This window comes from Gossypium raimondii, chromosome 11 (genome assembly GCF_025698545.1).
Source record: "Gossypium raimondii isolate GPD5lz chromosome 11, ASM2569854v1, whole genome shotgun sequence".
NCBI classification, from domain to species: domain Eukaryota; kingdom Viridiplantae; phylum Streptophyta; class Magnoliopsida; order Malvales; family Malvaceae; genus Gossypium; species Gossypium raimondii.
In genome coordinates this window covers 12,453,017-12,464,508 of record NC_068575.1, presented here as the reverse complement: position 1 = coordinate 12,464,508, position 11,492 = coordinate 12,453,017, and the positions used below count along the sequence as shown (strand labels likewise).

General features: G+C 34.1%; 1 non-coding gene across 1 annotated transcript; it reads left to right on the top strand.

The window, feature by feature from the left end:
• The first annotated feature begins 8,754 nt into the window (after nucleotides 1–8,754).
• LOC128035137 (small nucleolar RNA R71) lies at nucleotides 8,755–8,861 on the top strand. The gene has a single exon (XR_008191538.1). It is a non-coding gene; the product is annotated as a small nucleolar RNA R71 (small nucleolar RNA).
• The last annotated feature ends 2,631 nt before the right edge of the window (nucleotides 8,862–11,492 follow it).

Below are 11,492 nucleotides of genomic sequence, written 5' to 3'. Positions count from 1 at the left end.
TGTCTAATTACAGTCTCTAACATGTGTAATAAAGTCTCTACCAAGCCTAAATCTCTTGGAACTCTCTTACTCGGCTCCTCAGCTCCTCAAGCTCGATGATTGTCTGCGTGAACTGTGAGGGTATGAGCTTTAAAAAGCTCAATGAATGTTAATAAAATGACTAGTAAATCAATATCCAAATCATGCTTAGTTCACATCCAATCGATCACCAACTATCAGCTATAATAATAATATATGTCAATTTAACTTCTATATGCATTATTAATATCAAGAATCAATTATTCACGGCTTACAATCATTAAATGATTTAACAATCACACATAAATATATTTCATACACTTCTCATAGCTTAACCGAGTGATCATACATCGAATAAACGAATCTCCAAACTCCCACAAATAAAAAATACAATCCACCAAGTTGAGCGGGCCGAAGCACACGCTCCCTTATAGCGCCTCAAGTAACCAACTGAGTGGACAATCATGCACAACACTACCTTATCTACTCCAAACAAATAAGTCCACCTAAAATTATATACTCATAATGTCACAAATAAAGGTGAGTACTCACATATCCTATGGTATGCCAACTATATGTAATTAATCCACCATGCATGTTGCCAATATATTCAATCAAGCATAGCATATAAATTAGTCATTATTGTGCTCAATTTAATGTGACAAAATGTTTATGAGTAACATTTAACATAACCATTTAACATCCAATTAAATCAAGCATTTCATTTTCCATTTTCCAATATTCAATTACTAATTGTAACACCAACATATCATGATAAAAAACTCTAGTAAACATGCTTTAATCATCTTTATAATTAACCTAATTAAATAGCATAACATCACTCAAAAACTTACGTACCATTATTCAATAAAAATTCAATTCTTGCACATTTAATATCAATCTTGCAATAATTAGTCATTCAACCAAAATTAATCAATTGGAGTAATCAAATAAGCTATTAATTAAACATAAATGAGGGTCAATTTACCAAATCACCCTTATAAACACTCACCACACAATTTATCCTACTACAAACAAGTGATCAACCAAGCAAATCCAAGCTTCAATTCCGGTTATCTTGGTCCTCCTCAAGATACCTTAGCGGATTTGTAACATCAAGTCGAAAACTCGATTCCTCACAAAAACAATCTCTCCAACCCTGCTAAACACTTTCAATCATCAATACTAGACCAAATACTCTTATACCAAGCATCAACTTCATCTTTAAATCAATTTCACAAAACTCCGAAAAATTGGTTCATGAAGACGATGAACTTCAATTTTTTTTTAAATTACCTGCAAATCAAGTTTAATCTTGATAAATAAGATAAGAAAAACCTTTTAATAGATCTATTTTGAGTTGGAACAACCATTGATTTGTGGATTTTCTCTCAAAATTCAAGATCCACCATTCAAGAACCATGTGTTTAATGGTCACTAAACTAACTATAATTACGGCAAAGGCAAGCGCACCTATCGAACAATAGTACAGTTATGGTGAGTAGGAAAAATCGTATCCACGACGACTAAAAATACTAATAATTACCATTTTTCTATTATTTAGCCAAAAAATTAGAGTGATTGTTTTTAATCTAAAATTACTAAACTAATCTAATTAAGAATGCAATAGAAAATAAAATAGGAAAATAATCGAAGATAACCAATGAGATAGACAATACCCAGGAAAGAATCCACCTAGACTTCACCTATTATTTTGAATCTGAATTAAACGATTTACTCACTCGTGTCTTGATCCGTAGGAATCCTAAATTATGTTAATATCTCTTTTGAGAGTAAGAACAACTGACTCTAGGTTGATTAATTGAAATCTCTTTCTAATTAAAACCTCTATTGTTGCATTAACTCGATCTATGGATTCCCCTATTAGATTTGACTCTAATCCGTTGATTTATGTCCTCTTATTTCTAGGATTGCATGCAACTCCACTCAATTATACTAGATCTACTCTTAAACAGTGACTTTTATTCCATTGAAATAAGCACATTAAACATGAATAAATATCCTGAAAATATTAAAACACGAAATAAGCATACATAATTGAAAACAATAATCAAGTATTTATCATGTAAATCAGAAATAAAATAATAAGATTCATCATTGGTTTCATCTTCGCTAGGTATCTAGGGAATTTAGTTCATAATTTGGAACGAAAACATCTCAAAATTAGGATAACCACAAGAAAAAAAAGAAACTCAATAAAACTTCGAAGGAAATTAAATGGAAATCTTCAATCTTGAAGGAGAGCCGCTTCCGAGTTGATTCTAATGCCTTTCTTCGATTCTTTTCTTCAATCTTTCCTTGAATGCCCCCTTAGCTCTTCTTCTAATTGGTATTTATAGACTTTAGAATGCTCAAAAAGCCTGAAAACTGGGTTTTTCCGCGTATTTGAGAAGTAGGGTGCGATATTGACACGGGCTGGCACATGGGCATATGGCCAGCCCGTGTGGATACTGGAAACATCTCTATTTGTCTGATTTTGGCTCATTTTTCGCTCCTTTTGCTCCCAAATGTTCTCCTAATTATAAAGACATGAATTTAAAGGATTAGGGGCATCAAATTCACTAATTTACATAATTAATCATCCAAAAACACATCAAGAATGGGATTAAAACTATGTTACTTTTATGGCTTATCAAATATCCCCACACTTAAGCGTTGCTTGTCCTCAAGCAAAATCCTCAACTTTCAATTAAAATTAATCTTTCTCAACTTATAATTCTCATCAATGATGTTTCGTCATAATTCACAAATAATCATACATTGATAATTCAACTAAAACATCACTAAAGATTCAAACAATCCAAGTCGAACATTTTTAAAGCATGAAAACATAGGTATTTTCCCTTATCTAAGTAATTACCTTTAATTCAAAATTGACAAGAATCGACATCCTCACTAAATATTCACTCAAATCACTCAAAATGTTTAAGGTTCAATAATAAGCACTCAATAGTCAAACATGAAAAAGTCATTACCATATGCTTGCATGAAAATTAAATCTCCACAACTATAAAATGATATGATACACAAATCAAAAGGTCTTTAAGAGGTTGTAATAGGGCTTAGGTTCAGGGTGTGGAGAAAGGCCGAAAAAGATGGTTAAAATCAAGATTGGATTGATACATTACCAAACTAAAAAATAACGAATGTTGAATTAAAAATAAGTGCATAAATCAAGAAATATTCAAGAATAAGAAAATGAGCTTCTTCTCTAAATATGAATTTAACTGATCAAGCTTAATCATAGAACTAAATAATAATCAATTTTTTTATATTTTCTATTTTTTTTTACAATAAGAAATAATTTAGCAAATTAAACAAATGAGATTAGTTAGACAACTAACCAAATGAAATCTCGACAAAAAGAGAGTCAATAAAACGGGAAAAATTCTCAACGAACAAAAAAATGAGTTACGGGTGAACATTAATAGGTAAATCAAGAAACGGTGTGTTAGGCTCAACGGGGTTCACTAAGGGTTATTTATGTAGGTAGGCTTTTTTATGGGATAAGTGAGTTAAAACCTAAGTGCCTTTATCATCTCAGCATATCAAATCAAACGTGTGATCTAGACATGCATAATCAAAGCAAGTTCTAGAATAACAAATCAAATCGACACACTCATAACCAATAATAAAATGAGCAAGAAAAATGTATGCTCTAAAGGCTCAAAATCTCACAAAAAAATCATGGTTTTTGATGTCAATCTTGCAAATTTCAAACTTCAAGATAATACTTCAATTTAGAGAAACAACCTAAAATTTTTAATTCTAAAAAAAAACTTATCATGCTTGATTCTCTCATGTCTTAAAGTTTAAATCAACTAATACACAATTATCGACAAATTAATCTAAAACACATCAACAAAAATCACAAATCGATAAAAATTCATTCTAATAGAATTATGAGAAAATTACTTAAACACAAGACATAATTCAGGGATTTTCTAATAATTATATAAATAACCTCCCCACACATAAGATGTACAAACAGATATAATCATAGTAGAAGCATAATACCATAAGAGAGGAAGAAAACTGAATCTGCCTTGAATATTGGATGAAATTGTCAGAATGGTGAAAAGCGAAAGTGTAGACAAATCTGGATGTAGTGCATGATTCCGAGCAAACTAATAAGAAAATAAACACAAATAGTGAAGAAGATTAAGGAGTTACTACTCGAATAAAAACAACCATAAAAAAATATAGTTCAAAAGATAAAAAATGAGATAAGTCTAAGAAAATAACAATAAACATAAGAAGAAAAATAAAAATAAAAATAAAACAAATAAACTTAATGGTCCTCATCATCAGAAGCGTCGATGTCGTTAGTCGTCAGCGCTGAGGAAGAGATATGGAGATGCTGACAGATCTGCTGTAATATCACGTCAATACTGTCAAACCTCTGAAAGCAATATTGCTCGAAGTGAGTGAACCACTCAGAGAGGTCCTCTAACGTAGCAGCAGAAGACACATGATGGTGACACAAAGGTGGAGGATGAGATGGGACTTCGTGATGGAAAGGGACATCATCAATGAAGTTCTCGGGTTCATTCTGAGAGTCAAAATGAAATAATCGGTACTGAGAGGGATCAACTCCACGAAGTCGCTCGATCATCCTCATACGGGTCATGCTCGATATTCTCTGTGGAGACATCAAGTCGGCGAGTGTAAGTTTAGAGGACTACTCCAGTGTGTCAAGAAGACCGAAGTGTCGAACTAGTCAAGTCACATAAGGGCCTAAATAGATAGGACCCTTCCTGTTGCGATCTTTCTGATGGCGGAAAGTGAGGGCAACAAAGTATGTTAAATAAAAAATATGCCCAGTAGCCATACTCTATAGAAAATAGGCATCGATAATACTGACGACTCTGGTGCTCTCTCTCCTAGTGGTCAGAGCATGAGCTAAAAGGGCATGAATATATCGTAAAGCCGAAAGGAGAGAAGTTACCTTCGAGCAACTCGCATCATAAAGTGCCATACTCACCGTAAGATCTGCCCAACAACTCGATGGCGGTACTGGATGTGTCGGTGTAGGCAGAGAAAGTTCTTGGCACTCATAAACTCCTCAGTATATAATCCCAAAGTAGTGCCGAACTCAGGGACACTCATATGGCGCACCAGGCCACCGAGTCTAAAAGTGATGGAGTGTAAATGTCAAGCAGAACTCCAAAGTTAGCTCCATGTATGTGGGCCCGATGATAAAGAAGAACCGGTTCCATAGAGTTGTGACAATAAAGGCTCAAACAAGATCATCGAGGTAGACCTGCTCCAAAGTGGCCCAATCAATACATCGGTCTAAGTCGAGTGGTCACAATCGAAGTAGCTGAAATAATTCCTCTTGAGGACCCACTAAAAATCAAAGATAAGGGTGGCGGGTCTCGGTGGAAGCGCTCGATGAGGAAGGTGCACTAGGGGTCTTCCGCTTTTTTGAAGCGGGGACAGCAACCTTGGACTTGCTATGAGTGTTCTTCATGATGAATCTGCAAGAAAATCAAACAGTCAAGTATTAAAACAAAACGAAACAAACGGATGAACCGAACATAATAGAAGGAAACGTATATCTTATGCTATACTCAAAGGTAACATCAGTAACTAAACAAATTAAAGAAATCGATAGTGAACAGACTATAAACAAGAACTACAATTTGGAGATATCAAAAGACATAAGACGTAGTTTTAACCAATCAAGAATCATGGTACTAAAAATAATAAGAGGCCTATAAAAATCAAACTAAATTAAAAATAACTACTGAATCAAATTTTTTAGACTAAACGATATATTCATAAATGGAACAAAACAAAATGTAGTAGCAAAACCTTGAACAAAATATAATAAAATACAACGAAATAATAAAGAAAACTTAAAAGAAAAACTAAAGTTAAAGCAGAATAAAACAAATAAATAATAATAATAGCAAGAAAAGAGGAATAAAATAAAAATAAAGGATAAAAAAGTACGAATATTAATCAAATAAATAAAATAAAAATAAAGAATGGACAAATAGTGGTGGCGGCTACGAGGAAAGGACAGTGGCATGGTGGTGGGTCGGGTCGGGTCGGGTTGTGCTCGTAGGTGTGTGAATGAGGGGGAGGTGCTGATTATGGGAAAGCTAGTGGGTCGAGACGTGCGTTGGTGGTGGAAAGGGGTATGCGCATAAGGGGAAATCAGGGAGAGGGACGGTTGCAATGGGAAAGAAGGGAGGCACAAGCGACGAGGGTTAATGACGGTGGCCCTAAAAGGGTGAAAAGGGTAAGAACGGTGGCTAGGGTTTGTTGGTAATTTGGGGAAGATGAAAGTAAAAAGAAGTTAGGGTTTGAGGGTTAAAAAGGGAGACACGGTCGTGTAAGGGCCCGTGTTGGGCTACATAGCCGTGTCACACGCCCGTGTGAAAGCCCACACGTCCGTGTGACTCGGCCGTGTCTTACACATGGTCGTGTGCCTTGCCCGTGTAACTCATTAACTTGATTTAAAAATTAAAAAATTAGCTCCAGGTTTCACACAACCAAGGACATGCCCATGTGTCCAGGCCGTGTAACTTACTATCGAACCCCTTTTAGTGCACACGACCTGGGACATGCCTGTGTGTCCAGGTAGTGTGGCTCAAAAACACATTTTTTTTAATTTTGAAAATTAATTAGTTTTAAAAATAACATGAAATAAAATTAAAATAATTAGCAGTGTCAACACTCGGGTTGCCTCCCGAGAAGCTCTTATTTAAAGTCTATGCTCGACCTACTCTGCATTTGCACGGTCACGATGGTTCGAGGAGTCGAAACTCCTCTTTCTCATTATCAATTCTATTATCAACATAAGGTTTAAGTCAAGTACTATTTACCTTAAATGTGCCAAATTCAGAATGAGTTACCTTAACTGTACAGTATGGGAAGACATTTTGTACCGTAAAGGGATTTGATCCGTTTGCTTCAAGCTCTGAAGTGGCAATTCGACAATCCATTTTATCTAAAAGTACCTTGTCTCCAACATTAAATTGTTTTGTTCCATCCACATTCTTATCATGGTGTCTCCTTAACTCTTCATCGTGTTTTTGTGTTTTCTCATTAACATGTGTTCACCATTCATCTAGTTCATCAATTTGCAACATCCGTTCATCATGAGTCGTTCTGTTTCTGTCACATGGACTGGAACGTGGCTCCATCACATTTTTTCGAAGGGTTTCCTGCAAAGAAGTTTCAGCCACATGGTTACTCATATTAACATCACTTGTAAAATCATCTCGATCATTAGATGTCTTAACAGAATCATGAACTTGGAGAGTAATCGTTTCGTCACCTACACGAAGTACTAACTCACATGTACCAACATCAATAATAGTTCTTGTAGTTGCTAAAAATGGTCTTCCTAAAATTAAAGGTACTTCATTACCCTCATCCATGTCTAAAATAACGAAATCAATTGGGAATATGAATTTATCCATTTTTACGAGAACATCTTCAATAATACCTCTAGGAAATCTAATGGTTTATCTGCTAATTAAATAATCATCCTAGTTTGTTTGGATTTCCCAAGACCTAATTGTTTAAACATTTTCTAGGGCATGACATTTATACTCACCCTAAATCAGGCCAAAGCATTATTAATATTCAAACTACCAATTAAACAAGGAATAGTAAAACTCCCTGGATCTTTCAATTTGTTGGGTAGTTTATTTTGCAAAATGGCTGAGCAAACTACATTTAGCTCCACATGCGACGAATCATCTAACTTCCTCTTGTTTGCCAAAGGCTCCTTTAAAAATTTAACGGAATTGGGCATCTACGAAATAACTTTAATAAACAGTAAGTTAATATGTAATTCTTTTAGAAGTTTAAGAAATTTACCAAATTCTTCATTTGTGTGGTCTTTCTTCGTCGCGTTAGGATATGAAACTCGAGGTTTATATTTTTTACCAATCAGTTTTTGTTCATTCTGGCTTACCTCAAGCTTACTGTTACTTACCATACTTTCTTGCCTCAGTTCTGATTCAGATTCAACCAACCCTGCTTCTTCTCAAACGGTAATTGCATGAAGCTGCTCTCTTGGGTTAGTTTCGGTATTACTAGGCAAGCTACCTTGTGGTCTTTCTAAGAATAGCTTAGCAAGTTGACCTATTTGGTTCTCGATCCCTTGAATTGATGTTTGTTGATTTTTAAGTGCTACTTCAGTGTTTTGAAAGTGGATTTCCGACACTGAGATAAACTTCGTCAACATCTCCTTAAGATTCAGCTTCTTCTCTTATTGGTAAGGTTATTGTTGGAAGCCTGGATGGAGTTGTGCTCTTTGATTTCCTTGATCACCCCAATAAAAATTGGGATGGTTCCTCCAACCTGCATTATAGGTGTTACTGTAAAGATTATTTTGAGGCCTAGAATTATTACCCATATAGTTGATTTGTTCGTTCTCTATGCTAGGAATGTAGGGTAAATATTCTGGATTGTTCATTCCTCCTCCATTCGTATCGCATTTCATCACCAGACGTACCTACGTAGAAACACATAAACCATCAATTTTCTTATTTAATAGTTCTACCTAATTTGATAATGTGGTGACGGCATCTAAGTTGAAAACATCGGCTGCTTTCATCGGCTTCATCCTCATGACTTTCCACTAATAATTATTCAATGCCATCTCCTCTATAAATTCATAAGCCGCTTCGGGTGTTTTATTGTTAAGTGTTCAAACCATTGTAGAAGGTCTGAAACTGTAGCCATAGAGGTAACCCATCATGAGGGCACCGTCTCAATAAGTCGTTATACCTCTCTCATGAATCATATAGGGTCTCTAAGTTAATCTGAACGAATGAAGAGATATCATTCCTCAACTTAGCTGTCTTAACCAGTGTAAAGTACTTTAGTAAGAATTTCTCAGTCATTTGATCCCATGTAGTGATAAAACCTCGTGGTTAAGAATTCAACCATTGTTTAGCTTTGTTCCTCAACAAGAAGGTAAATAACCGTAGGCGAATGGCATCTCCAGAAATGTCATTTATCTTGAAAGTATCACAGACTTCCAAAAAAATTAGCCAAATAAGTATTTGGATCTCCGTCTTGCAAACCATCAAACTAAACAAATTGTTGTACCATCTGAATAGTGTTCGACTTCAGTTCAAAATTATTTGAGGCAATAGTAGGTCTCACAATACTAGATTCAACCCCAGTTAGAGTGGGCTTGGCATAATCGTACATAGTACGAGGAGAAAGATTTGGATTTACAAGATCTGCAGCAACCACAGCAAGCAGCTGATTATTTTGATTATCACCCATCTCCTCAATAACAAAAATGGCCTCTTGCTCGTCAACTATACTCTGTCAACTCTGCCTTGCTTCTCTACAATTTCTATGAGCCGTACTTTCAATTTTTCTATTAAACAATAATGGTTTCGACGGGTTTCTTCTAGTCATAAACTAAAAGGACCTGCTAGAAGCAAATAAAAGAAAAAATAGAAAACAAAAATTAAACTAAAAACAAAAATAAAATTCAATAAAAATAAATGGCTAAATTAATAAAAATCAAGTGTTCCTAATATTTTATTCCCTGGTAACGGCGCCAAAAACTTGATAGTCACTAAACTAACTATAATTACGACAAAGGCAAGCGCACCTATCGAACAATAGTATAGTTATGGTGAGTATGGAATATCGTGTCCACGAAGACTAAAAATACTAATAATTACCTTTTTTCTATTATTTAGCCAACAAATTGGAGTGATTGTTTTTAATCTAAAATTACTAAACTAATCTAACTAAGAACGCAACAGAGAATGAAATAGGAAAATAATCGAAGATAATCAATGAGATAAACAATACCCAGGAAAGAATCCACCTAGACTTCACCTATTATTATGAATCTGAATTAAAAGATTTATTCACTTGTGTCTTGATATGTAAGAATCCCTAAATTATATTAATATCTTTTTTGAGAGTAAGAACAACTGACTCTAGGTTGATTAATTGAAATCTCTTTCTAAGTCAAACCTATATTGTCACATTAACTCGATCTATGGATTCCCCTATTAGATTTGACTCTAATATAGTAGATTTATGTCGTTCTATTTCTAGGATTGCATGCAAATCCACTCAATTATGCTAGATCTACTCTTAAACAGGGACTTTTGCTCCACTGAAATAAGCATATTAAACATGAATTAATATCGTAAAAATATTAAAACATGAAATAAGCATACATAATTGAAAACAAGGACCAAGTATTTATCATGTAAATTGGAAATCAAATAATAAGATTCATCATAGGTTTCATCTTCCCTAGGTATCTAGGGAATTTAGTTCATAATCTGGAATAAAAAATCTCAAAATTAGGATAGCAACAAGACATAAAGAAACTCAATAAAACTTCGAAGGAAATTAAATAGAGATCTTCAATCTTGAAGAAAATCCGCTTCCGAGTTGATTCTGATGGCGTTCTTTGAGTCTTTTCTTCAATCTTCCCCTGAGTGCCCCCTTAGGTATTCTTCTAATTGGTATTTATAGACTTTAGAATGCTCAGAAAGCCTAAAAATTAGATTTTTTTGCATATTTAGGAAGCAAGGTGCAATATCGACACGGGCTGGCACATGGGCATGTGGCCAACCCATATGGCTCAGACGAGTGTGTGGCCAGCCCGTGTGGAAATGCCCAGGCCGTATGGATATTGGAAGCAGCTCTATTTGTTTGATTTTGGCTCATTTTTCGCTCCTTTTGCTCTCAAATATTCTCCTAAGTATAAAGACATGAATTTAAAGGATTAGAAGCTTCAAATTCACTAATTTACATAATTAATCATCCAAAAACGCATCAAGAATAGGATTAAAAATATCTTACTTTTATGGCTTATCAGTGTTCTTGGAAGAAGATGACATTGATAAAAATCATTTCATTGACTCTCAAATCATGTAAAAATGTTTCTAATCATCATAAAAACAAGTTTAGGATTGAAGATTACCTTTGATTCACTCTAAATTCGTTGATTGAAAATCTTGATTGAAGAAACTTGAGAAATTTAAAATATTTTTTGCTACTTTTGAGAATAATTGCAGGTAAATTGAAAGAGTATTTTGACAAGGAAACTGATTTATTTTCTCTAATGATAGATCTTTAAAATCATGCAAAGAAAATAAATTTTAAAGCTCTCTAATCTAATGCAAAATGTGTAAAAAGTGGGCTAGATACATTTGTTTTAAAATTGAAACCACCCACCCAGAAATTTAAAAATTGAGAAATTTGCCTAATGGCCACTCCAACATTTCCCTTATTTTACCATTTAATCATTTCCCTCCAAAATTCAGAATTTTAAGGTATACTTGTCATATAAATACTTTAAATTTTCCTTTGTTTTACAATTAAATCCTATTTAATTAATATTTAAATTTTACTCAATACCCCCAATAAAAATTATTTTAAAATTCTTTTCAACCCAAATTGATTATTTTCACTAATAATTATTTAAAATATTTTAAATT